At 38.2% G+C, this 27,016-nt stretch overlaps 1 protein-coding gene and 1 non-coding gene across 10 annotated transcripts in view; both read left to right on the top strand.

Annotated features, from left to right (window-relative positions):
* The window catches only part of BNC2 (basonuclin zinc finger protein 2), a 479,004-nt gene that overhangs the window by 231,930 nt on the left and 220,058 nt on the right, over positions 1 to 27,016 (top strand). Inside the window, exon 1 of one of the 9 annotated variants that reach the window (XM_066257306.1) lies at positions 9,153 to 9,233. The exons of the other annotated variants lie outside the window; for them this stretch is intronic. The gene's annotated coding sequence lies outside the window, so the exon portion shown is untranslated. Of the gene's footprint in view, positions 1 to 9,152; positions 9,234 to 27,016 lie in introns of those variants that run through there. 9 annotated transcript variants of the gene reach the window in all.
* On the top strand, positions 11,499 to 11,574 carry TRNAG-ACC (transfer RNA glycine (anticodon ACC)). The gene has a single exon. It is a non-coding gene; the product is annotated as a tRNA-Gly (tRNA).

Genomic DNA, 27,016 nt, shown 5'->3' with positions numbered 1-27,016 from the left:
AGGGCCGGAGTATCTATTTCAAGTACACAAAATAAACTCCTGAGCTAATGTGTCAATGTCTCCCCCCCCCCCCCCCCGCAAGGAGAAATATTAGGAGTTTAATGGGTTGAATAGAAATTTCCTTTTGAATAGTTAACTAAATTGCTATCACCTTGTAGGCCCCTAAATCCCAATCTGTTTTCTAAGGATATCTTTGCAGCTGTTTCAAATAATGGGTGGTTTGAAGATGATTATTAGTGTGGTTTTCTGCACACCCAAAACTTAGACCTTATTCTGTTACTTGTCTTTGAAGCTATGGAGTTGGGTTAAATAATCTCAGATTACTTTTATTGATTAGGGGTTTTTTTGTTTGTGTTTTTTTTTTGTTTTAGTGAGAGAGAGACACACACACAGAGCTTGAGACAGAGACAGCCAGGAAGGGAGAAAGATGATAAGCATTAGTTTGTAGTTGCAACACTTTAGTTGTTCATTGATTGCTTTCTCCTGTGTGCCTTGACCCGGGGCTCCAGCTGAACCAGTGACCCCTTGCTCAAGCTAGCAACCTTCAGCTTCAAGCCAGCGACCTTTGAGCTCAGCCCAGGGACCATGGGGTCATATTTATGGTCCCACGCTCAAGCCAGCGACCTCAGGGTTTCAAACCTGGGCCTTCGACATCCCAGGTTGACATTCTATCCACTGCGCCTCTACCTAGTCAGGCAGTTTTTTTTGTTGTTGTTTGTTTATGTTTTTTCTGCTAATATTTAGTTCTGTAAAAGGCATTTATAAAGTAATTTTTATTTCATGTACATTTACATAGACATTTCAAACATTTTTAGAAATTTTATTTATTGAGGTTTATTTAATTTTGGCAATTCAGTCACAACAAAGTGTGTGTGTGTGTGTGTGTGTGTGTGTGTGTGTAGTCTTCAAAGACTGAAACGGAAATGCGATGAGTAGAAGTTCACGGTCACTTTAGTCAGAGTCTCCAAAGCACCATGGTGATTGTGGTGATTGTGACTGAGGGAATGCCTGAGTAGGGAGGAAACTGATAACACTAAACCACAGTGGCCTCTGAAATGATGAAGTAGAGCACTCTAGATTAGTTTTTTGTAATGTGGACCCATGCTTGATTTTCACCTCTGGGAAACTAATCACTTTTCCACTGAAGTTGATCTTCAAATGATTTAGGCAGAGCCAGTGGTACCTGCTGTTTTATAAATAAGGAAACTGGTTTTGAAAGGTTATGTGGTTTAACCAAATAGGCTCTCAAAGTGAGCAAGCATTGACTTTAGTAGGACTGCAACCCAGAGTTTGTCACTAAAAGTTGAACATGTTGTCCATTTAGCATCATGAGTATGGACTCATCACCCCTTTCCTTCTCTCTAGCAATGGAGACAGGAAGTCCTTCGTTGTAATCCCCGTTTTCCAATGGGACCTTGGGAAATTTAATTACTTGTTTTGAGTCTTAGTTTCTTTACCATTAAAATGGAACAATGTATTTACATTTCACCATATTTTGAATGGGATCATGTATGACTTTGGCTTGGGGCACTCATTTAAAATTTTTTATTTCCTTTCTCTCTTTTTTTGTGTGCAAAAAACATTGGCTTTATTTGGGTAGGCAGATTGCAGCCCATGCTAATAGATACTTTAATCAGCCTATGTTCCACCAAGTGGTAGTAGGTACAAACATAAATAGGTAACTATTGAATACTACCGAGAGTTATGTAATACAATTGTGCTATGTATTATGAACCGGAATGAGCACAGACAAGGAAGCAGTAATGGTTTCCCTTGAAGTAAGCTTAGCAAAGGAAGTGCTGTGTTGAGTTCCTTCATGATGGTTAAAAGCTATGGGGTTTTCACAACGACTACGGCATTGAAGACTAGGAAAGCATCATCAGCACAGTGCTCAGTGTGTCATACCTTTGGGGAACAGCTAATCAAAGGGTCTCTTGTGGATGAAACTTCCTAGGAGAGGAGATGATAGATTTATAAAATTATTTAAAGCATATATTCAGCTGTACTCATTTCACATATTAATTAAGCATGTAACTCTGTTTCAGGCACCAATTTGGTTGCCAAGGTGTATGGAAAACCTGGAGATTATATTCTAGTGGAGAAAAAAAAGAATAAACTAACTAGCTCTGAAGCATAATAAGGGCTGTGAAGAAAACCAGAGCAGAGTAAGGGGACTGGGAATGAGGGTGGGGAGGGCCTGCTAGTTTACATGGGATGATCAGAAAGGACAGTTTGGGGAGATGACACTTGAGTAAGAAACCTGAGTCAAGTTAGAGAGTGAGCCCTGCACATCTCAGGGAAGACATTCCATCAGCGGAAACAAAAATTACAGATCCCGATGTGAGAGCAAACTTGGGTGATTTTGAGAAGCAGTGTGGTTGTCAGTGAAATTCAACTTACGGGACCCTGAAATTTCAGAAGGGCACATTGAAAAGGATAGCCTTTTTTTTTTATTACATTAAAGCGTAAGGGCTCTGACTGTGATACTGTTCTTAGGGCCATCTACATTAAGTATGTTTATGTCTACATGAACGTGTATGTCCATTTTTACATTCATCTATCATTTATCTGTCCATGTGTCCATCCAGCCAACAATTCAACCAGTATTTTTTTTTAGTAGCTTCTATGACCCAGGTACCATTCTAGGCCCTAGCTCTCAATTATATCCATGTTTTAAGTTTAGTCGCATTCCAAGAAACAGAATATTATAGTAACAGTGGCTTATGTATTAGCCTCATCTATTTTTCTGAACCTAGTTGATAATTTTAAGACAATGTAAATTGTCACCTTATTGGGCATATGTACTTTAGCCAGTGCCAACATCTTACAGCTTAAAAAGTTGAAAAAAAAAAAGGTGGAGGTGGGGGAACAAGAAAAAGAGTATCCCTCCCATCTGGATAAGAGGACACTGATACAGAATATTTGATAATTGGATTGTCTGTTCTGGGCTGGTGAATGTGGCAAAATTCAGGGGTTTTTTCCCTAAGAAACAGACCAACTTGTTTATTGATGCTGGGGAGGAAAAGGGTTGGACACATACTTGCAAGACCTATGTCTTTCCCACAATTTGGAAGGATAAGGGAATTACTAAGAATTTGACGCTGGAACTTTTCCTTCTAATTGTGGCTTTGGCCATTTGAAGGAAAAAAAAAGTCAAGGAACCCAGAAGGTGATAGACTGAACAGTATGGGAGGTATTTATGGTAAAAACAAGCATTTAGCCAAGCAGCTGGCCAAGTTGCTTTAGTTTTGGACAGTATAAACTGAGGTGGCCTGTTGCACAGTGGCGTTTAGGAAAATTGATTAAAATACTATACCAACTGCTTAAAGTTTTGTTGTTTTGTCATCTTCCTTATCCTTTCTACTATTTCTTTATAGCTAATTTTTCTGCTTTCTGTGGTTTGAAAATATTGTAAAAAATACTTAATAATACTTATACTTAAAATTTTTTAAATTCTGGATAGATAATTTAATAACAAAAATTTCTACTGATTTTATAGCTATAACTGGTTTGGAGAATGTCTAACTTTCTGGACAGTTGGCATTGTGATACAGAGCCGCTCACCTCTCTCTCAAATCAATGCCTCCTTCCTCTCTCTTGTCCAAGGGATCCTGGTCTATGACTGAGCCTCTATATTTTCTACTTAGGAGGTGAATTCCTTTTGAAATTAATTATTGCTCATATTAAACATGTTAATTTTAATGAAAATAAGATATTAGGAAAAGCAAGCTTGTGATCATCTGTAATCCAGGTCACCTTAAGATAAACATAGTGACAAATCAATTGCAGCCCCCAAATTAGGCTTTAGGAGATTATGTTTACAATCTGATGTATACTATCATTGACATTCATTCGTATACTTATAAGTGTATAATATTATGAACATCCTTCTGTCATCTTTAGGGACTGTATATTATGCTATCATATAGATTCAATGATTCTCCTATAGTTTATTTCACATTCTTTCCTATTACAATGATAACATAAGCCTCTTTCTGGTCCAGGTTTGTTCCTGTCTGCCTGTGGACGGCCAGGTCGCACTTCTGTTCCCATGTGGCATCCCTTTTCTCTCACCTTCCATTCAGAACTCAGCCCTTTCCCACCTTAGCCTCCTGCACTCTAGGTTTCTGCTCTTTGCCACAGTAGCAGTTCTGGGGAAATAGCAGGTTGCTATTCCCCTCTTTGTTTCACTGCAGTCCTAGTGCCTCTAATCATGTAAAGACTCCCGTTATTTCTAGATTTCGAAATCCACTTTCAGCTTTCTCTCAGTTGTTTCTCCTGTTGCAAACAGAGTGCAGGAGGTCCTTGAGTTACGACACAGTTCTGTTACTACGACAGTGAGATAAACTGAATTTGACTTAGTTGTGTTTCTAAAACATAGAAACACAACTGAGCCACAGAAAAAGGAAAAGTACATATATATAATATTATATATAATATATACATATACATACATATACATATATACATATTATATATGTTATATATATATACATATACATACTATACTGTACACTGTACTGTGTATTCTTCCACTGCACGCAACCAAACTAGTTTGCCCACATAGTCCCTAAGTACTACACTAAGGGCGTACTACACAGAGTGGAAACACTCACATCTCAATTTTGTATATGTGTGTATGTGACAGAGACAGAGAGAGGGACAGGTAGGGAAAGACAGACAGGAAGTGAGAGAGAGGTGAGAAGCATCAATTCTTTTTAAATTTATTTTTTTTGTATTTTTCTGAAGTTAGAAGCGGGGAGGCAGACAGACTCCCTCAGACTCCCGCATGTGCTCCACCGAGATCCACCTGGCATGACCACCAGGGGGCGATGCTCTGCCCATCTGGGCTGTTGCTCCGTTGTGGTTGGAGCCATTCTAGCACCTAAGGCGAAGGCCATGGAGCCGTCCTCAGTGTCCAGGCCAACCTTGCTCCAATGGAGCCTTGGCTGTGGGAGGGGAAGAGAGAGAGAGAGAGAGAGAGAGAGAGAGAGAGAGAGGTAGGAGAGGGGGAGGGTGGAAAAGCAGATGGGCGCTTCTCCTGTGTGCCCTGAGAATCAAACCTGGGACTTCCACATGCCAGGCCAACACTACCGCTGAGCCAACTGGCCAAGGCCAAGAAGCATCAATTCTTTGCTGTAACACCTTAGTTGTTCATTTATTGCTTTCTCATATGTGCCTTGACAGGGGGAGAGGGGGACTACAGCAGAGCAAGTGATCCCTTGCTTAAACCAGAGACCTTGGGCTTAAGCCAGCGACCTTGAGGTTTTGAACCTGGGTCCTCTGCATCCCAGTCCGAAGCTGTATCCACTGCGCCACCACCTTATCAGACTCAATTTTTTGAAGTTTTTAAAGGAGTGAGCATTGTAAAATTGAAATATCATATGTCCAGACTGTCATAACCCGAGGACCCCCCTGTCATCGATAAATTGCAGATCAGAAACTTTCACTTCTCCATTTCCCATTCTCATATCCTACCTTCAGCTCTCCTGGCATGTTAGGTGAGTATAAACTTCTTAGCATGATCTGGCCCGTTTTCCTTTCTTGTCCTTTCTACTAACCACTTTTGTTTTCTATCACCGTTAGAGGTGAGTTGGATTCTCCCTTTCCTCCAGTGTGTTCTGTTCTCCTGCTGTTCTTTTAATAGTTAGGCAATTTCTTTCTCTGTGCTCTCTGAACATCTTAAACCAGGATTTCTCAGTCTTGGAACTATTGTCATTTTGTGTTGACTTAATTTTTGGTTGCGGGGTGCCATGTTGACCTCTCCCTGTTAAGTACCAGTAACAAGCTCCTCTTGATCCCCTGCCCCACTATGACAACCCAGAATGTCTTCAGACATTGCCAAGTGTTTCCTGAGCAGCAATATCTTCCCTAGTTAAGAACACCTCCCTCTATGTACCCTTTTCTGAAGTACTTACAATAATGCCTTGTGATCATGTCTTTACTTGTTCATCTTCTCTCCTGTGAGAGGTCAGAGCCAGTGCACCTCTGTACGTTGAGCAGTGTTGAGACTAGTAGCTTCTAGTCAGTCTGTGTTCATTTGCTGTCTGAGTATGTGCTAGAATGGACCGACCCCTTGTTACTGTTCCCAGACAAATGAGAAAGATCAGTCAGCAATGGAGAATTTTGCCATTATACAAGTTTAATTTGATAACTTATGGTGCTTTGCTTTGTAATAAGTGAATTCAATGTACTATCCTATAGGTACATGAGTGAAGATGTAAAATATTTTTTGCTAGCGTGTTTTTAAAAAAGAGGCTAGGTTTTTAAAAGGTTATTTGTTTATTTCATTAATTGGTCAATCATAGTTAAGCATCTGCTTTCTGCCAATGACTTTGTTTATTTCTGAAGCAGCCGTAACCTTAGGGTCTTTGGGGCTTTTTAGATAGATATTCAGGGAATAATTTTAACGTGGTGAGATAGAAATAAGTCACAACAACAAGAATGTCCAAGGAAGTGAACGGAGACCAACACCCAGGCAGGCAGGCAGGCAGGCCTTGTGGCTGTGGACGGTGTAGGGCGTGTTTATACGACATCCCAAACAATCTTAACAAGTTGATGCTTTGTATTATTACCCATAAGCAAGCCTCTCCATTTTTTGCTTTTATTCAACTTCATTACCATGAATTTGGAGAATTATTGTCTAAGACAACAGTGGCTGAAAATGGGCACTGTGATAAGCATTTTATATTTTCTTTAGATTGTGTCTAAATAATCACCCCCTCCCCCCATTATTCCTCCTTGACCTGAATTTCTGTAGTATGAAGTGTAACATGGCAAGTATTCTGATCTTACGGTCTACTCTGTCTGCAGAGGTGTATGTGAGTGAGACCCCTTTTAATCATTCGTATAATGATTGGTGGCTCCCTGTTGTTAAACCACAGTTATTGATCCATTATCGCTGAAGTACATGGCTGAAGGAACTGGGGCTGTCAGGCATTGATTGACTAGGAAGGAAGTGTAGAGCTATTCTAACTCACTTTTATTTTCATCAGCAACAGTTACAGTAGAGACTTGTGCAAGACCTCCACGATGCAACATCACTTTTCCTGCATTACAAGTTGTCTGATGTGACTGAAATTGCCGGGATAACTTAAACTGCTGCATTTAAAATATTTAGAACAGAAGAAACAATCCAAAACCTTCTTATCTAACTTGGCTAATGGCTCAGACTCTGGAAAATAAATTGGAGGTGGAGGTTGATGGGTGAGAAAGAACAGATTTAAAGTATAAGATTGTCCCTAAGTAAATTGAAGAACATGTAATGTATGTTAACATTTTATTTCTATACAAACTGTTCAGACAAAACAAGCATCTTTTTGTATTAAGTAAAATCGTTTAATGGCTGTTCAAATAATTAACTTCAAGCTATAATTAATAGCTGTCTCTTGGTACAGTTTTTAATTTGGGCAGTTTCAGGAGGGTTTGGGGCCTCTTTGCACAAATATTTTAGATAAGGATACAATGTGAAGATACTAAAGGTACTTATTGAAAGTGTCTCTCATTTAGTACAGCTTACACATATTTTAAAATATGAGATGAGCACTGTTTATTTTAGTGAATGCTTAATAAAGCTCATGTTATGCCTTGAATTCTAGTTAGAACAAAGAAGAACGACAAAAAATAAATGAACAGAAGGGTAGTGGCAGAGTAAAACCTAAAAAAGAGAGGACAAAAGCTACTATTTCTGGTGACATTTTATCCATGCCCATGAGCCTGTGCGTTTGTCCCTCTCTCTGATGTTTTAGTTTTGTTATAATTACAGTATCTTGCCTGCACTTTGTCCCTCTGATCCTTTGTTAAAGCCCAGATCATTCTGTGCAGACTGCGCTGGTAGGTGTGATTTATTGAGTGACAAGTAGCTGTAGGGTAGAACACCCGCCTCTGTACCTGAGTAAAGTATTAGACATCACAAAGCCGGGGCAGGCAGGAGGGGGCCTCCAAAGGGGGTGGGGGAGGCGCAAAGCAAAGACCAGGAACGCAGCAGCTCCTGGATACAGATCAGACAAGAGGTTCAGCCACAAATCACCTAGAAACATGTCAGACGCTGCATGTTTGTTGTTTTACACTGAGGGCACAGCCATAGTCCAAAAGTATTGATTCTTTTCTTTGTACAGAGACAGAGACTGTCAGCCCTAGCAGGCTGACCTTGGTATGGTGCAGACAACTATTCCCCACCCTGCCGACCAGATGAACCCCACAGGAAAAGCCTAGGCGAGATATGCCAATGTCCACTTCACAGGCACAGAGAGAAACCGATGCCTGCTGAAACGGCTCCTTCTGCTTCCCAAGCACTCCTCCCCCTCCTGGGCCCCCAAAGTGCTCCTGTGACAGAAAATTGGAGGCAGGATTCTTGGACTGTGTGTGTGTGGTGGTGGGAGGGGGAGAATGAACAAAAAGAAGCCCTTTTTATTTTATTTAACTATGAGATAACCTGAAGGATGTCTGGCCAATGTCGTGTTTGAGTGTGCATTTTTTGTTCGAGAGGCAAAGGAAGATAGTTTATTTTCTGTTTGTTCGTATCAAAGGTAAAATCTCTGTGTGTGGGCACTTAAAAATGTTTTGATTTTTGGGGGGAGAGGGATGATTTTCTCTGTTTTAAAAGCTTTGGTGACAGGTGAGAGATGAGAAAAACATCAACTCTAACACTTAATTCATATGTGATTATTTTGAACCTTGTTTAATAGTAAAAACTATATAGATCCGTTTACTATATGAACCCACTGTTCTCTTTCTAGTCTTAGACTCAGTAACCATTTTTGCAGCATTTAAAATGCATTTATTTTGAAAAATCAAGTAATTTTTAGTTGTAAAAACTAGTTTGTACTTTAGAATTTTTATTTGTTTTGGCCAAATGTAAATACAAGCCCCCAGCATTTGAAATGAAGAGTTCAGAACTTGAACCTGTAAACCATTAGAAAGAAATGACTGCAAAGGGCCTTTCTGCAAGCACAGCCTACCCTCCGTCAGTCTGGGCCGGAACTTCGGTGCCTCAGGAGGGCTTGCTTCCAGGGAAACGGAGGGGATTTCAAGAGTCACTCCTTGCCTAAGTGAAGTGTTTTATTTTGACTAACAATAGGAGGGAGGACGCCTTTTCTCCCTTTCGTTTTTAGGAATGTTGTCCCATGCACGAGTCTCGTCTATAAGATTGAGCAGTCCATGGGGAAAACTCAAGTAGCTTTCCAGTTATGCCTGAACAAGATTATCAGACACACTGATGGAGAAGAAAAGTGGTATGTCATGTGCACTTAAAGATATTCAAAACACCCTCTCTTAAAAAATAAGGCTCTTTTCCAAATAAAGTAGTGCAAACAGGTTTGGTGTATGTGGTAGGATATTGAATTTGCATAACTTACTGTAATCTTTTATTAAAATAATTTTTTAAGTGGTCTAATTGAAGATAAAAATTGCAAGTACATATAAGGCATCTTAAACTCATTACTCATTTGTTTGAGAAACCCTTTTATTTTCTACATATATACTTTCATGTTTATACTGTTTGACAGTTGGTAAACTAAAAGAAACCTCGATAGTTAAAAAAAATTATTCGTTTTATAGTCATATTTTTACTTGATCTTATGGTGAGAGATCTGTTAAGTATTGGGATTTTCAGACTCCTGACAGGGGAATTTTTCAGATAAGTGTAATATTCTCTGAAAATAATATAAGATGTAACTGATTATCTTGGTTTCTTATTCTGATTCTCTCTATTTCTCTATTTCTCATTCTTTTTGTTAGGTCTTTACATCCAAAAAAGCCTTATGATTTTAAGGGTAGGGACAGCCAAGCCTGTTTTGGGGCATGTAAAAAAAAAGAAAAAGGCAAATTATTTAGGATGTATCGACGTGTTTACAAAAGAATATTCTAGTTATAAAATGGGAGATGAGGAGTGACTATGCTATGTAAGAAATACCATTTAGGAAAAATAGTGCAGAGAAGAGATTTAGGAATGGTTTAAGATCTCAACACTAAGGACTGGTATTTTTTTTAGCACTCTTCTTTTAATACATACATGCTAATCATATGTCTTTCTGTCTTCCCTGTATATGTTATGCCTACTTGATTTACTACTGAAATTATATTGCTTTTGAAAGTGTCAGTTGAGTTATCCCTTGCCTTGTTAGTATCATGTTTGATTTCTTGGACAGAGACATAAATCACTATCTAATATGCAGGTCTTTTGAAGAAGCACCCAAGGTTTATTGCCAGTAACAGACTAGTGGCCTTATGTGGACTTTCCATGAATAAAACAGATTGATGAGCCATTTTATAGCATCGCAAGCTGTATTATAAATACATCACCCTTTTCAGTAATTTAACGTGAGGAACAGCCTAATGAGCTTCCAGCCATGATCAGCCAGAGCTGAGAGTTCTGTTTAGCTTCTAGGACAAGTGACTGGTGGAGGGTAAGAAACCCAAACCCTGTAATATTATTCTCAGTTCAGTGGCAAAACCCTTGTAGTATGAATCATCTGAAACAACAGTAAAGTCAGGCTGCATTTAGAATTGTCAGAGTAATAAAGTAAAATATGCGTCGGTCGGATATTTCTTGTAACTGGAAGCAGAGGTGATTTTGGCTTTTTAAGTTATTTGAAATGTTTGTTTTGCTGATTGTAGTCATCAGCAAAATGGATCAGCAAGTTCCTGTTTTGAAATATATATGATCTAACATCTATCTGACAGCTTGGAAGAGAAACAGGTAGATATGGTTACCACATCTTCAAGCTCTCTGTTGAAAGTATAGCTCAAGATGATCATTGTTTCTGTATTCAAGCCTTCTCTTTTGTACAGCTTACAACACTTCGTCTTTGGTATCTAATTAATCCTCATAATATGCTGGTGGAGTAGGGTAAGCAGGTGGCACCTGTGTGTAAGCAGTTATTATCCTTGTCTTTCTGGTGGGGAAACTGAGGCATATAAAATAAAGATGGTTGATTTTAAGAGTTACCTGAGTAGAAAGAACAAGATAAATGAATTATTAAAAATAAAAAATATTGTTTATTAGGTATAATGGATGTCAACATTTAGAGAACTAACACAAATATACCTTTGTAGACCTGTACTCTTCTAATAGTTTGGAAGATAGACCACACTTAGAATTGAAAAATCATAGTTTCAAGAATGAATTTTTGCTACTGTGCTATACACAAAGTTGAAAGTGCATTTTACATTTTCAGAAGTTGGGCTTTGATCTGAAGTGGCAACGTTCATAAATATAAAGAGGTGAATAATTAGCCTATTGTAAAAAAAAATTTAAAAGAAATTTCAAACATAATTTCCACTATGAAAACAGCTATGGAGAGACTGTAATTTATTACCCAGATGTGAAATACCTTGAGTGAATGAAAAACTGAAAATGCTTTAATTAGTATTTGCAGAATAGGTAAAAACAGAACATTTTACCACTAAGGCATAAACAAATCAGTGATAGCCTAATCCGGCAGGTTCTACCTACACTCAGATCAATGCAGCTCCAATTAAAAATAATAACAATAGAGGCCCTGGCCGGTTGGCTCAGCGGTAGAGCGTCGGCCTACCGTGCGGAGGCCCCGGGTTCGATTCCCGGCCAGGGCACACAGGAGAAGCGCTCATTTGCTTCTCCACCCCTCTGCTGCGCCTTCCTCTCTCTCTCTTCCCCTCCTGCAGCCAAGGCTCCATTGGAACAAAAATGGCCGGGCGCTGGGGTTGGCTCTGTGGCCTCTGCCTCAGGTGCTAGAGTGGCTCTGGTCGCAACATGGCGACGCCCAGGATGGGCAGAGCATCGCCCCCTGGTGGGCAGAGCGTTGCCCCATGGTGGGTGTGCCGGGTGGATCCCAGTCAGGCGCATGCGGGTGTCTGTCTGACTGTCTCTCCCTGTTTCCAGCTTCAGAAAAATGCAAAATAATAATAATAATAATAATAACAATAGAAATAGAATGGCCCCACTTGTGCCCTCTGTTCCTTATTGAAAATGGTTGACAAATAGAATTTTCTTTTAGAATCCATCTGTCATGACAATAGACATTTAATATTCCATATTCGGAGCAAAGTATTTTTTTTCTTTGTATTTTTCTGAAGTTAGAAGCAGGGAGGCAGACAGACTCCCGCGTGTGCCCGACCGGGATCCACCCGGCATGCCCAGCAGGGGGCGATGCTCTGCCCATCTGGAGTGTCGCTCTGTCGCAACCAGAGCCATTCTAGCACCTGAGGCAGAGGCCACAGAGCCATCCTCAGCGCCCGGGCAAACTTTGCTCCAGTGGAGCCTTGGCTGTGGGAGGGGAAAAGAGAGACAGAGAGGAAGGAGAGGGGGAGGGGTGGAGAAGCAGATGGGCACTTCTCCTGTGTGCCCTGGCCAGGAATCGAACCTGGGACTCCTGCACGCTAGGCCGACGCTCTACCACCGAGCCAACCGGCCAGGGCCTCCATAGAATTTGGTATTGACATTTAGTTCCAGTCTTTGGGGTATCCCAGAATTTTATAGCTGGGTGAATGAGCTTAGCATTTTAGCATAGGCTGAACCAATGCTTGTGGCCATACCAGTTATGATTCTGTAGCAATAAACGAAGTTTTGACAGCACATTATCTGAAAAGTTTGGCTAATTCATCAATTAAACATCAGAAATAAATAAAAAATCTTTCTCTTACAGATTTTGCCATTAGAACATAAAATCCTAAAAATTTGAAGCTTAAAAGTTAGAAACAGAGGCCAATTAGAAGTGATATATACAGTCATCGATTTGTGATTGGTAATTCCTAGAAATCATTGGGATGATCACTTAGTAAGTTCTATAATGTAGAATCACTACACTAGGGTGTACACCTGAAACTAGTAACTTAATATTGTATGTTAACTGAGATTGAAAAATAAAAAAATAACTTAAAAAAATGAAAAATTTTAAAAAAGAAATATCCAGGGGCAGGCAGAATGTGTTCCTCTCTCCCTCTCTCCCTTCCTCTGTTTCTGTCTTTCTCTAATTTGTGCCAGTGCTTCTAGTTTTTTTTCTTCAGTTAAATGATACTTTTCATAAGAAAAGCATTAGGCTTATGGAAAGAAGGGTGTGTTGCCAATGGACTCAATTCTCCCTTTTGATTTATGAGGGTTTTAGGAAAGCACTCTTCCAGGTCTTCTCCTTTTCCCAGGGACTCTGAGAAAGTCATGTTCAAAACTAATGGTTCCTGAAGAATTGCTCAGCTGCAGACCACTAGCCTCTCCAAACATCGGCTGGTTAAGGGGCATAACACGTGCTGCTTTTCAGTGCTGAGTCTCGGCACTGTGCTGAAGACCCTGAGCTGGTCTGATGCTGTCAGTCCTGGGACACCTTTGGAATTTCTCCTTTAGTCAGGCTCATTCTTTCATTGGAAGTGCTAACAGATTGTTATTTGTAAAGCTCATCATTTAACATTCCTGTTGTGTGCAAAGAATAGGCTAGCTTTATAAGTACATGCATGCAGTTATATAGCTCTGTGTTTTCTTTTATCTTTTGTCACAGAGGCTAAGGGGACTGAGGAGCTATACCTTTTTGGCATAAATACATCACTGGTTTTATGACAAAGTGCTTGACTCAAACTACATTTTTAACATAGGTTGAGTACCTCATATCCGTTAACTGCCCTTATATGTGCCTGATCACCTTTAGAGGGAATAATTCTCCTGCAAAACTATTCCTAATAAGTTGCAAATGGAGATCAGTTAAGTAAGTTGTGTTAATTTTGTCATTTGCAAGATTGCCTAATGTGTAATTGGTCAAGAGACTAGAAACTGCTTGTCAAATGTTTCCCTTCACTAATGTGCCATTTCGTGGTTTGCAAATGACACAATTCACATAGCTTACTTGATGGAACCTCATTAACCACCCCTTCGTTTGCCTTAGCAAAATTATGTTATTAAACATGCTGTGATAGGTTCTGTCCTCATTTCTTTGTATTCAGCCCAGTGAATAGTTTTGTTTTGTGACACCTATCCTGTAATCCTTAGTCTTCAAGGAAGCTAAGGGAGTTCCACGTTCAGAATCGCGTTTCTAAGCTGCTTTCCAGCACTGCATACCTGTAATCTGGTTTTGGCCAGTGGACCCTGGGTGTGTACTCATTCATAGCTGCGATCACGATGAACACTTTTCACCATACAGTCCTTATTTGGCCTTCTTTTGCCAATTTTGTCATCTCCTATTTTGTAGTTTGATGTTCTGATATTCTACTAATGCTTTAAATAGAAAGCCTGGGGAACCACCAGATCATATAGTTTCAGTATGGTAGCAGTTATGATATTAATTGTAATAGTGGGATATTTTTCCACTGCTGTTACATCTGCCTTGTTTAGGAACTCTTTGCTTTAGAAGAGGAGTATTTATCTCTTCAGTAAATAATTTAATTTTTGACCCATAGTATCTGTTACCTGTTGCTGAGAAATTTAAAGACCACTGTCTTAAAAATAAAACAAACTTTTTTGAATGCATTGGTAACTTTCTGTAATCGTGTCTTCAAAGGGATGTGTCCCGGGAATGTTTTATGGTGACTGCCTTTTAGCATTGGTTTCTGTCGCTTACTTTTGCTCAGTGGTAAGAATAAATTCCTGTTTAGTGCATAAACTCTTTCATAGACTTGGAAATACTGTAGTTGAATAGGGTTGGGAATATAGTCCATGGCTATAGAACCAGCTGACCTGCAAGTGAGTTTGAATAGCATGTTGGTCTAAGTGTCTAAAATCCCTTTAAGCCTGATTAGGAAAATCAGATTTAAAGTTTACTTTCTAGTAAGTGATACTTTTCTCACTAAAATGATGAGAATGCATACTTTGATGGATCTTTTGTATTTTATTTGGAAAACTTTGTTGAAGGCCATTTTTTAAACCTTATACCCTCCTTTTCTCTCATTATAAAAAATGTCATCCTGGTTGTGCTTGGAACAAGTCTCTTCCTATTGTTATTGTCTTCTTAGACTGTTCCCAGAGGCATCACCTCAGGGGCGAAGAACAACCTAATTTATACCGTGTATATTAACTCCTCCTCATCTCCAATGCAGCTATCCTTTGACCTTATTTCCCATAGTCATACAACTGATGCGGCCTGTCTCTGTCGAAGTCTGTCTCTAAGGATGTTATTTTTCCTGTGGTCTCCCCTTTTCTTCCCACCTTCCATCAGCTCCCACCCATACCACACACATTCCACCAGCTCTCTGTGTAGACTTGGCAGCAGATTCCACCCCGATCCTTGTTATGTAACCCACCACCTATCCCTTTTTGGCAAGAGACACCCAACTCAACAAGTTGAAACAAAGAGTGGACTTAATTGGAACATGTGCTGTGCTCAAGTCTGGAACAAAAAAGGGCTGATAGACATCAGGAAAATACAACCATATGTAGGTGTTTGCTTGGGAATATGTGTATACATGAGAAATGTCTTCTACAAACAGGTTGCATTTAAATAAAATCAACTACCATTCTCTTCTTCCGGCTGTTCACCTCCCTACCTCCCCATAAGTAACACTTTCAACTTGCTCTCTCATGCCTGCTCATGGGTGGGCATGGCCTGCTGAAACTGACAAGTAAAACAGAACTGTCTGTGATGCTTCACACGAGGAATCTAATGTTACTACACTTGGGACTCCGGTATGGATAACATCCCAATGGGCCTTCTGTTTATTCCCAATTGTTGCAGTTAGGTCTGTATCTTTTGTTGATCTCCATTCCTGTGTTTGGATATGCTCTAGAACTTTAGCATATCTTTTGCTTGACCCCTAATCTTTTAACTTAGTACAATTTACATAAAATACATAGATTTCAAATATAGTTTCATGACACATCTATACATCCATGTTAAACTATTCCCCCAGTCAAAATTCATATCATTTTCTGCATCCCATAATGGCAATAATGTTTCCTCGTGTTTCTTGTCAATCTCCTTCTCCCTAGAGGCAACTAGTATTTTGATCTCTGTCATATACTTTGGATCATATAGTATGTACTATGTTGTGTCTGGCTTTTTGTTGTTGTTTATGTTGAACAGAATGTTTTGAGAGCTTATCCATATTTATGTGTAGTTAATTTCTTCTTACTACCAAGTAATATTCTATTGTAAACAACATCCATTATGAAAAAAAAGACTATTTGGACATATTTTATGAATTGTTTCTATATAGTAGCAGCATTTTAACATCATATCTCTTCTTGATGTATGACAGATAGTTGACTGTCATATGTCTGCTATAATTAGAAAGACTTTGCTGCTCTGTTCCCTTTCCATCCAAGGCTGTAATATTTCCCCAGCAGTGGGCTGACTGCCCTTCCCAAAGTCTCAGACTTCTGGGTGTTGTTAGTCCACACCTTGGACCTTCAGAGGGAGTAGTGACGCCATGGGTCCTGCAATGATTCAGAGGCAACAGAGGCTGGGCTTGAATGCTTCAGTTGTGCTCCAGCATCTTCAGCTTAGAAGGCAGAGGTATTCTCTGTGCGTGTTGGGGTTCTGAAATAGTCTGAGGGCTTTTGGGATTGTCCTGAAAGGAACTTGGTCTTTGAGGGTCTCTGGAAGTATATTTTAGATTTGAAGTCTGTCCTGTTTTCCTATTTAGGTTTTGAGGGACTTAGAAGCCCCATAGTAGTTCTGGACTGAAGTGCTCATCTGAGAAATTCTTGAAGTCCCACTGGACTAGATACTTTCAGGTCAGAAGTGCTGGATGATTAGATTAATAGGAGTTACTCTTCGTTAAGCTACTTAACCATTACAGGCAAAGGGATAAGACTTAATGAATATTATTATCTTTTATGTAATTTTCCTAACATCCTATATATGTAACTTCTGTTATTATTCCCACTTGATAGCTTAGGACACTCAACTTTGAATAACAACCCACCGTTACAGCTAATAAATGGTGGAACAAGAATGTGATTTCAGTTCTGATGTCCAACTTCTCAAATACTCTAACTTAACGACCCACAGATATCTTTTGGACATCTTCTTCTAAGTATTAAATAGGTAATGTGGGTACTATAGTTGTGTTTAATATTGGATATTTTAATATCATTGTTAAACTAGTCAATATTTAGAAAGTATGAAAATGAAACTTAAACAGGAACCCCTGATCACACTGGATATCTTTCATTAAAGGGTCTCAAGTCATGTGAAAATACAATAATAATGTTTTGTGAAGAATGAGAGTAGTTCAGACAATTGTACTCATTTTGAAGATGAAGAATTTGAGACAGTATTCCTTGACTTTGCCACAGTTGTACGGAACTAGAAGAAATCTACACTGCCTCCTCATGTCTCTTACCACACTCTCTCAAATATTCTCTTCTCTTATCCAAGCCAAGGTTTAAAGAACATCATTAATTATTATCTTTTTATTTAAAGTCTGATTCATAGACAAGGACTAGAGACACTCTGGTATCTGTCTAGAGGTTACCTAAGAGACTATTATGACAGTATTAGTAACTTACTTAGATGAATTCAACTTCCTTTGTTATTGACAGTGTTGAAGACTTCTTGTAAAGCATAGGAAGTCAAGGGGTTAGGTGCTAATTTGTAAAGTCTGCCTCTAGAACCGGTCCTAGTTTCCTTCAGACTTTTAAGAGGAAGAGAATAAGCTCAATAAAATGCCTAAAACCTAGCCAAAATAAAAGAAGAGGAAAGTGCAAATAAAAGAAATCTGTTAAAAGCAGCAGATTTTGTTTGGAAAGTACATTGCCTCCTTGACAGTCACTGATTATGCTGTTATATATATTTGTTTGATGTGTATCATTATTTACTGTTTCCTGTTAGGGTTTTCCCTCAATACTCTTAGGCTGATACTTTGTTAACTGTCTATGTCACTAATTATACATTTTCTCTAATGTTTGTTACTATTAGTTTAAAGGATAAATTGTGATTGTCTATAAACATAAGGCACAAGCTTAAAGAACTGAGGAATGTTTTAGAGAATGACGGAATATTCAGAGCCTACTGACTCTAAATGACAGCATATCTAGACTGCATTTGCAGTCTATTTCTTTTTCTATTAATAGCCGTAATGATTAGTGAAAGGAATAAGTTTTGATGCCTGAGAAGGTTTATATTCAACTCTTGAGACTGTCAAAAACAAAATGTTGCTTAAAAATAATATTATAACTGAGATATATTTAGGGTACATGGCACCTTAACCTTTAATAATTTAGTGCAACACCTTTCATGTCTCTGCTCACGTTGCACTGACTTGATGGGCCACCTAAGGTTGTTCCAACATCTGGATTCTCTTCTGTTTTCTGTCCCTGGCTCCGTTGGTAAATTGAGAATGGAAATATCTCTCTGGAATATCTTTTGGCTTGAGATATGGGGGAAACTTTGATATCCTTGTGGAAAGGCAGATCAGAAATAAAAGGTATTTCAAAGATTTGATGCAGGTTACCATTTGTAAATCTTTGACTTCTCTGAAGAATTGGTTATCAGAAAGTTCCTCTGAGTTTTCCTTGGAGTACTTTTTCAGGTGTTAGGTGTTAGGCATTAGAGCTAGCCTCGTTCATGGGTATCTGTGGAACTTGACAGTGCCAAGAAAACTCAAGGTTTTAAAAACTGACAACTTGTTGCCACTGCACTTGAGGAAAATGTGCTAAAGAAAGCTGTTTGATGATTTTCTAAACATATAATATTTAATTTTAAACCATGCTGGATGGAGATCAATTTGGGGGTGGAAAAAGAACCCGGTGCTAGTCTCATTTCCTCTGAAAAGATAAAAAAAAATGTTATTAAATACCTGTTACCTTCATAAACATCAAGAATTATAAATAGTGATTGCTGCTCTTAATATGCCTATCATGTTAGATTGCCATATTTTCTCATGCATGAAAAGATGGGTAAAGCTAAGACTTTTAGAATTAAAAGAGAGCAGGGACCTAAGTTGATGCTACCGAACCCTATAAGCAGCGTAAGTACAGTGGAAGTGTTGATGGAGTGGGGTACGTATGGACACTTCTTTCAGTTTCCACAGGTATTTAAAATATACAGCCCAGGTTGAAAACTGCTCGTGCAGATTCTAGACCATCCTCTTTTATTTACATTTGGGATCAATAAGATTCATAGAAAGTGAAATTATTCTATGAGATTAAGTAACCATTTGAGACCTGGTATAGGAATTTGGGTTTCCCGGGTTTGGATCTGAGCTTTGGTCTCCACTTCATATTTGTTCATCCCAAATGAATCCCACCTCCCTGTCTAGAAAAGACAGTTCTGTGATCTTCATTCATTTGTGTGACCCTCTTTCTACTGTGATAATAATGGCTCAATTTAGTGAGTACTTCCTGTGGTCCGGGAGCTGTGGCAAGAGTTTCTATAGGGCATACTTCCTTAATTAGGTGTGCCAGTATTCCTACTTCACAGGTAAAGAGGCAGGCCCAGAGAGATTAAGTAACGTGCCTACACTTTGGAGCAAGGATATGCGGAGGCCCTGGGATCGGAGCCTGGCAATTCGATTCCAGAATCGTGGCTCCTGAACTTCTTAGATGTACCTTTGCCTAGAAGGGTTTGATTACTACTTCACATTCCAAAACAAAACTTTGGTTTGGACAGTTTATATGCCATGGGAACTCGAGACCACACTTTGAAAGACAAAATTAAGAAAAACAAAAACAAAAAACCCCCACGTAGCCCCAAGGCACTTGCTGTTTCCTACCCCGTTTCCCTTCCTGTTGCTGAATCCCAAGGGAACACGGGATATTAGTGATGACAGTCTTTGTCCTGCCAAGTGACACTTGGCAACTCCGAGGCTGTGGCTTTGCCTAAGTTTTGTGTCTACAGAAGTGAAGGAAAAATTTTAGTGAGGTGGCTGCTGTGCGAGGAGAGGCTTGATCACTGGTTTTGTAGTTTGGTTTTTGTCATTTTATCATCAAGGAAAAGTAAGACAAGCAATATGGTAAGGAGGAATATGTTAAATTCTGCGCTCTGTCTTTCCAAGAGGAGTTCAGGTGTAAGTGGCAGCCCTTGGAAGTGTCACCTGAAGGACCTCAGTGATATTTCTTAGGTTAGAGTCAGAAGCCATTGCAGAAGCCTAAAGTAACACTTACAAAGCAGAACGCCATTCACACCTGTTACGTGCTTATAGGTATTGTTTTGGTTTTTCCTCTTGTTTATGAAAAAAAAATCCCTTATGCTCTCATTTTAAAGTATCAAAGAAAAAGAAAACTTTTATCAGGTATAATTTTAAGTTCAGAGTAGGGAGGTGGAAAGAGCATGTTGGCAAGGTCATCCTTTAGTATTGTGTAGAATGAGTGTTTTAGAAGTAGGGTCACTGTTTATTTTGGCTTATGAATATGATCGTAAGTCTTAACTATGACAAGTAGGTGTGACTCAAATGATCAGTGTTATATAGTAACTTGCTGCATTGGGTGTTTACTTGTTGTAAACAAGTAAGTCTTTGAACCAAGGAGTTGGTAGGTATTAGTTGGTGACTATTAAATTTTAATAGCAAACATGAAAACAGCCATTCCATTAAATAACAGAACCTTACATAATATTCCTATTATGTCTTGGCTTATTCCAGAAAAGGACCTAAGGGGGTTATATATTTTTTTATGCATTTAATTCTTGTACCTCCATTGAAATATAGTGTCTATTTGGGAAAATTGTTAGATGACAAAAGTTTTTAAAATCTCAGCTAGAGACCTAGTGATTTCAGATACTTATGTGGTTAGATACATTATTTAACTGGCATCTTAATACTTTCTTAATTTAGAAATTTTTAATGATGAGATTAAGTTATTACATTTTGAAACTGTGCAGTGATTAGTCTAAAACACCAGGAAATTAAATAGAGGTAGCAGATTGGGATAGTAAACAGTTTTCATAACAGTAACAAGGGTTGACATTAAAATACCTGGGACACGGTCCCTTAGCAATTTATTTAGTGTGGATTTTTAATTTTCCCTGGAAAGGGGACATTCTCAAAAGGGAGAAATGACTTCTCACCCACCTGACCAGTTCTTTTCTTTCACAATTTAAGATCTTCTCAAATATTTTATTTTAATCTTTCAATTGATTTTTTAAAAGATTTTATTCTGAAGTTTTTTGAAAAATGCTCAAGTACTATGTACATCAGGGGTCCCCAAACTTTTTACACAGGGGGCCAGTTCACTGTCCCTCAGACTGTTGGAGGGCCAGACTATAAAAAAAAACTATGAACAAATCCCTATGCACACTGCACATATCTTATTTTAAAGTAAAAAATCCAAAACCGGAACAAATACAATATTTAAAATAAAGAACAAGTAAATTTAAATCAACAAACTGACCAGTATTTCAATGGGAACTATGGGCCTGCTTTTGGCTAATGAGATGGTCAATGTGCTCCTCTCATTGACTACCAATGAAAGAGGTGCCCCTTCCGGAAGTACAGCGGGGGCCGGATAAATGGCCCCAGGGGGCCGCATGCAGCCCACGGGCCGTAGTTTGGGGACCCCTGATGTACATAGTATGATTTCAGTTTCAGCCTACATAGTATTAGAGTTAGCCTCGTTCATGGGTATCTGTGGAACTTGACAGTGCCAAGAAAACTCAAGGTTTTAAAAACTGACAACTTGTTGCCACTGTACTTGAGGAAAATGTGCTAAAGAAAGCTGTTTGATGATTTTCTAAACATATAATATTTAATTTTAAACCATGCTAGATGGAGGAGATCAATTTGGGAGTGGAAAAAGAACCCGGTGCTAGTCTCATTTCCCCTGAAAAGATTAAAAAAATGTTATTAAATACCTGTTACCTTCATAAACATCAAGAATTATAAATAGTGATTGCTTTCCATTCTCAATTGATATTTCCATTCTCAATTTACCAATGGAGTCAGGGACAGAAAACAGAAGAGAATCCAGATGTTGGGACAGCCTTAGGTGGCCCATCAAGTCAATGCAACGTGAGCAGAGACATGAAAGGTGTTGCACTAAATTATTAATTATTATAGTATGATTCTATGTATGATTGTATTGTAATATGAAAGTTTAAGAAGTAATCAGTGGACTTAGAAAATGAGTCTTTCTGGGAATTGATGTCTATAATGCAGACCAAAGCCATCACTCTTTATACTTTTCCAGAATAGTTACTTTATCCAAAAATTCTTAAGTGTTTCTCCATGAGCATTTCTGAATGTCCAGTGTTGTGTATTCCCATCTTGGAAACATCTATTCACATTGGTAGTATCTTAACGTTTTCTAGAGTTATGAACTTACTGCTCATTGAGTACTTGTAAACACCTATTTAAAGTAATAGGATTATAATGAAAGTTTACTTAAAAGAAGAGAGCTTCTAAATCCAGAAGGTTGATGTCCTATGATCACAAGGGACATCCAGATCTTGGTTTCAAGTGGTCTGATGTTCTGTTTGGGCTCTTCACTTCCTAGATTATTATACTTGGAGCTAAAGTTTACATATTTGATGCCTCCTGTCTTGAAGGGTTTTTAAAATCTTTTAAAATATATACCTAAGCTCATGCTTGATTCATAGCAAGCCAACCTTCAGTTTTTTGCATAAACTTGGTTACCGTATTTCCCCATGTAAAAGACGTTTCCATGTATCATATAAGGCACCTTAATTTGGGGGCCTGAAATTTGAAAAAAAAAAGTTACATAAAGTTATTGAACTCAAGTTTTATTTATCTACAACGAGCACAAAAACAAGCATGAAGCCTGACCAGGCGGTGGCGCAGTGGATAGAGCATGGGACTGGGATGCGGAGGAACCAGGTTCGAGACCCTGAGGTTGTTAGCTTGAGTGCGGGCTCATCTGGTTTGAGCAAAGCTCGCCAGCTTGGACCCAAGGTCACTGGCTCGAGCAAGGGGTTACTCGGTCTGAGGTGCCCCCAGTCAAGGCACATATGAGAAAGCATTCAATGAACAACTAAGGTGTCACAACTAAGGTATCTTTTCCCCTGAAAAGATTTAAAAAAAAGTGATTAAATACCTGTTACCTTCATAAACATCAAGAATTATAAATAGTGATTGCTTTCCATTCTCAATTGATATTTCCATTCTCAATTTACCAATGGACAAAAAACTGATAATTGATGCTTCTCATCTCTCTCCATTCCTTTCTCTCTGTCCCTATCTATTCCTCTCTCTGACTCTCTCTCTGTGTCTGTAAAAAAAACAAACAAACAAAAAACCCCCAAAAACAACAAGCATGAAAATGGGGGAAATGCAAGTAAAACAAAACTACAACCACTGTATAAGACGCACTCAGTTTTTAGACCCCAAATTTTTCAAAAAGGTGCATCTTATACATGGAGAAATACAGTATTTTCTATAAATTTGCATAGGCTAATAGGATGACCTCTTTTTGGGGTTGTCTAATTTTAAATGTTAAACACATAATAAAACAAGAGGATTCTCTGCATTCTGAGGAAGCTATTATCCTGTAAATGAAAGTTTACTTGAAAACCAGTAGTTACTTGCCATTTTCTAACATAAAAGATTCTGTCCCTCCTGAGTTTGGTTAAACATTGTAAAGGTATCAAACTTAGATGAACTCTAATGTATTTGTGTTTAATACATTGTATTTAGATTGTGTGGATGGACTCTGTTGATAGTGATGGTTGTAGTTTAGAGAGAGCTTGAGTGTGTAATCATCTATCTTTAGATATTTGGTTTCCTGATTTACTCTAACATAACTTATGCACTTATTTTACATGCAGCCATAATTCATGGTGTTTGTAATCTATTGACTTAGTGGGGTTTTTTGTTTGTTTGTTTGTTTGTTTGGTTGGTTGTTTTTTTTTTAGGAAGAGTGAGAGGGAGAGAAAAGGAGGAAGATAGAGAGGGATGAGAAGGATTAACTTCTAGTTGCAGCACCTTCGTTGTTCATTAATTGCTTATCATACATGCCTTGACCAGGGGTCTCCAGCCAAGACAGTGACCCCTTGGCTCAAGCCAGAGACCTTTGGGTCAAGCCAGCAACCTCAGGGTTTCAAACCTGGGACCTCAGCATCTCAGGTCAATGCTCTATCCATTTCACCACTACCAGTCAGACTGGTTAATTTTCTTAACTAGAAATGTGGTTTGGCAAGATTTAAGGACAGAAGGGTTTTCAATACTTCCACTGATCTCTCTGTTTTATGAAGAAGATATTTATAGTGTTACTTTTTACTTATAGTTACTAGAAGCAGTATATTGGAAATGGGTTCATGTGTCTTTAAAAGTAAAAATTGGTCTTAAAAAAACAGTCAAATTGTCACTAGCAGGGGCAAAATATATTCCACTTTGGAGATTTTCACTTGCCTTTTATTTAATATGTGATGCTATAAAGTTTGTTATGTTGTTAGAGGAAAAAAAACCTTTTTTGGTACAGAATTAAATAAGAAACTAACAGATAAAGATAATGAAAAAGAAAATACAGTAATAGCATTCAACAGTGGTGCATTCAGATTATAATTACTTCTTACAATTTGAAATCATTGTTGAAATATATGTTAGTCCAATGTCTATAGAAGTAAGCAGGCCAGAGGGTGAGCTTTGTTTTTTTCTAGATGTTGGTAATTCGTAATCTAATACTATAATATAATTTAATAATAGAATAAAATGGCCATGTTTTGTTCTAATATTTAACGAAGGCTAAAAATAGCATTACCATGAATATGAATTTCTATTATTTCTGTTACTTGAACTAAATTTTTTTTAAGCATGTCCACATGTACTTGAGAGAAAGACAGATAGGGACAGACAGACAGGAAGGGAGAGAGATGAGAAGCATCAACTCATAGTTATGTCACCTTAGTTATTCATTGATTGCTTTCTCATTGTGTTGTGATGGGGTATGGGGGGCCTCCAGCTGAGCCAGTGACCCCTTGCTCAAGCCAGTGATTTTGGGCTCAAGCCAGCGACCTTTGGATTCAAGTCAGCAACCTTTGGCTTCAAACCAGTGTCCTTTGGGCTCAAGCCTACAACCATGGGGTCTTGTCTGTGATTCCATGCTCAAGTTGGTGAGCCTGTGCTGATGTTGGTGGCCTTGGGGTTTCGAACCTGGGACTCCAGCATCTCAAACTGTTGCTCTGTCCACTGCATTGTCAGGCTAAATTTTGTTTTTAATGAAAATGATTTCTGATATGTAATTTAGAATATTTAATTTGTTTTTTTAATAAATAATTTTTTATAATATTAATACTTTTTAAGTCAACATTGAGGAAACATTTTTTAAGGGAAAATAGCCTATTATATACATGACTTCTTTTTTACTTCTTCTTATGAGGGTTCTTTTAACCTTAGATTTTCTAAAATGTCATATAATTTCAAGGCAGTAATAACTGAATCATTATCCTGAAGTTATATATTGCCACCTGTTATGCCATAACATCTAATTATTATCTGTAACTTTTGAGATTTATATTATCATTGTGTTTAGATATTAAATACTCTGCTGAGAATTCTAAGTCCTGTCCAGTGATCTTTGGTGAGGCATTGTATTGTTATTTAGAAATAGACTCAATTTTATGTTAAAATAAATAGAGAAAAGGAAATGTTAAAAATTGAATTATTCTCTTTTCAGAGTTTACCGTTATATGGCATATTTTTTAATAGATGAAAACATTGATCTTTTTCTTCCCTTTAAAGGGTGTCTTTTTCTAGGATTGTACTTTTATGAGTGGAATATGTATATGTAGCCTATATATAAGGGTTTTAATGTATAGGCATACCTCGGAGATGTAGCAGGTTTGGTTCCAGACTACCTCAATAAAGTGAATATTGCAGTAAAGACTGTTGTAATCTTTGTGCTAGTGGAGGAGTCTTACCTACAATTTGGTAAAACAAACAAACAAAAAACAACACAACATGTGAAGCGCACTAAAGTGGGGCACAGCAGAGTGAGGTGTGGCTGTTCTTAGTGACCTGCAGGCCACGTAAGGAGTACAGGTAAGAATGTGAGTGTTAGGAGTCAAGTATTGGAAAGGTCCTGTAGTCTTGAGACTTTTGGGTGCTTAGTGTATAATATGTCTTAAATCTTGACATTTTTAAAAAATTGATTTTAGAAAAAGGAAAGGAGAGAGAGTAATATCGATTTGTTGTTCTACTTATTTATACATTCATTGGTTGATTCTGTGTGTGCCCTGACCAGGGATTGAACCCTCAACCTTGGCATATCAGGATACTCTATAACCAAAAGAGCCACCCAGCCAGGGTCAAGTCTTGGCATTCTTAATGCTGGCATGGTTATGAGAATAATCTACTTTTAAAAAATATAAAATTATTTGGTTTTCTTCTTACAACTTCTGTTTTATTCAATAATCAGTATAACTAGAGCTGCTCTGAATCTTCAAAAGTGCTATTGACAAATTTCATTTGACTGGATTTAGAAATAACCTTGATGATGAAAAGTTTGCATATGTATGTATTTTTAACATTTTTAGCCACATGCACTTTATTTCATTTGACATAGGAAATGAAAATAACAAGACACTTAGAAAATCTTGTTTCTGTAGACGACTCAACCTTGCCAGAAACCACGAGGCAGTGGAAATATCACGAGAAAGCTTGTTCCTGCAAGACTCCAGACTGATTGCTAGACCAAAGAGGTTCCCAGAAATTTTGCTTGAAGCAATCATTTAAAACTTAGGATAAGGATCCAATCCTGCTCAGAGTCGTCCATTGCTAATTATAGTTACCAATAAATAATGTCCCAGTGATTTTTATCAGCCACATCCCAGTGAAAAAAGTCAATTTAGAAGAATAAGTCTGATTTTTATATGTTCCCTCCAATATATGCTCTTGCTAGACACTTAATATTTCACTGTCTCTAAATTATACCACAGTATCCTTAACATTTTGAACCTATTTCTTTTCTTCCTTGCCTGATGTATGTTGTTAACCTTCGACGCAACAGATGGCTCTTCTCCTTTTTCCTTTTAATCTCATTCCATGCAGCTAGGAAGCTCTCCTGCCTATTCCACAGGTGTGTTCGATGCTTAATTGCATGTACATGCCTTTGAAATATATGGAACTGTGGCCTCTTTGTTTAAGCTACTATTTTACATTATATTTTTTGGGGAGGGGTAGCCACAGAAATTTGAACACTTGGAATTAACATGATAAAGCCCAAATT

The sequence above is a fragment of the Saccopteryx bilineata genome, chromosome 2 (genome assembly GCF_036850765.1).
Source record: "Saccopteryx bilineata isolate mSacBil1 chromosome 2, mSacBil1_pri_phased_curated, whole genome shotgun sequence".
Taxonomy (NCBI): Eukaryota; Metazoa; Chordata; class Mammalia; order Chiroptera; family Emballonuridae; genus Saccopteryx; species Saccopteryx bilineata.
Note: the sequence above shows the minus strand (reverse complement) of the source record. Positions and strands in the feature narration are given on the sequence as shown.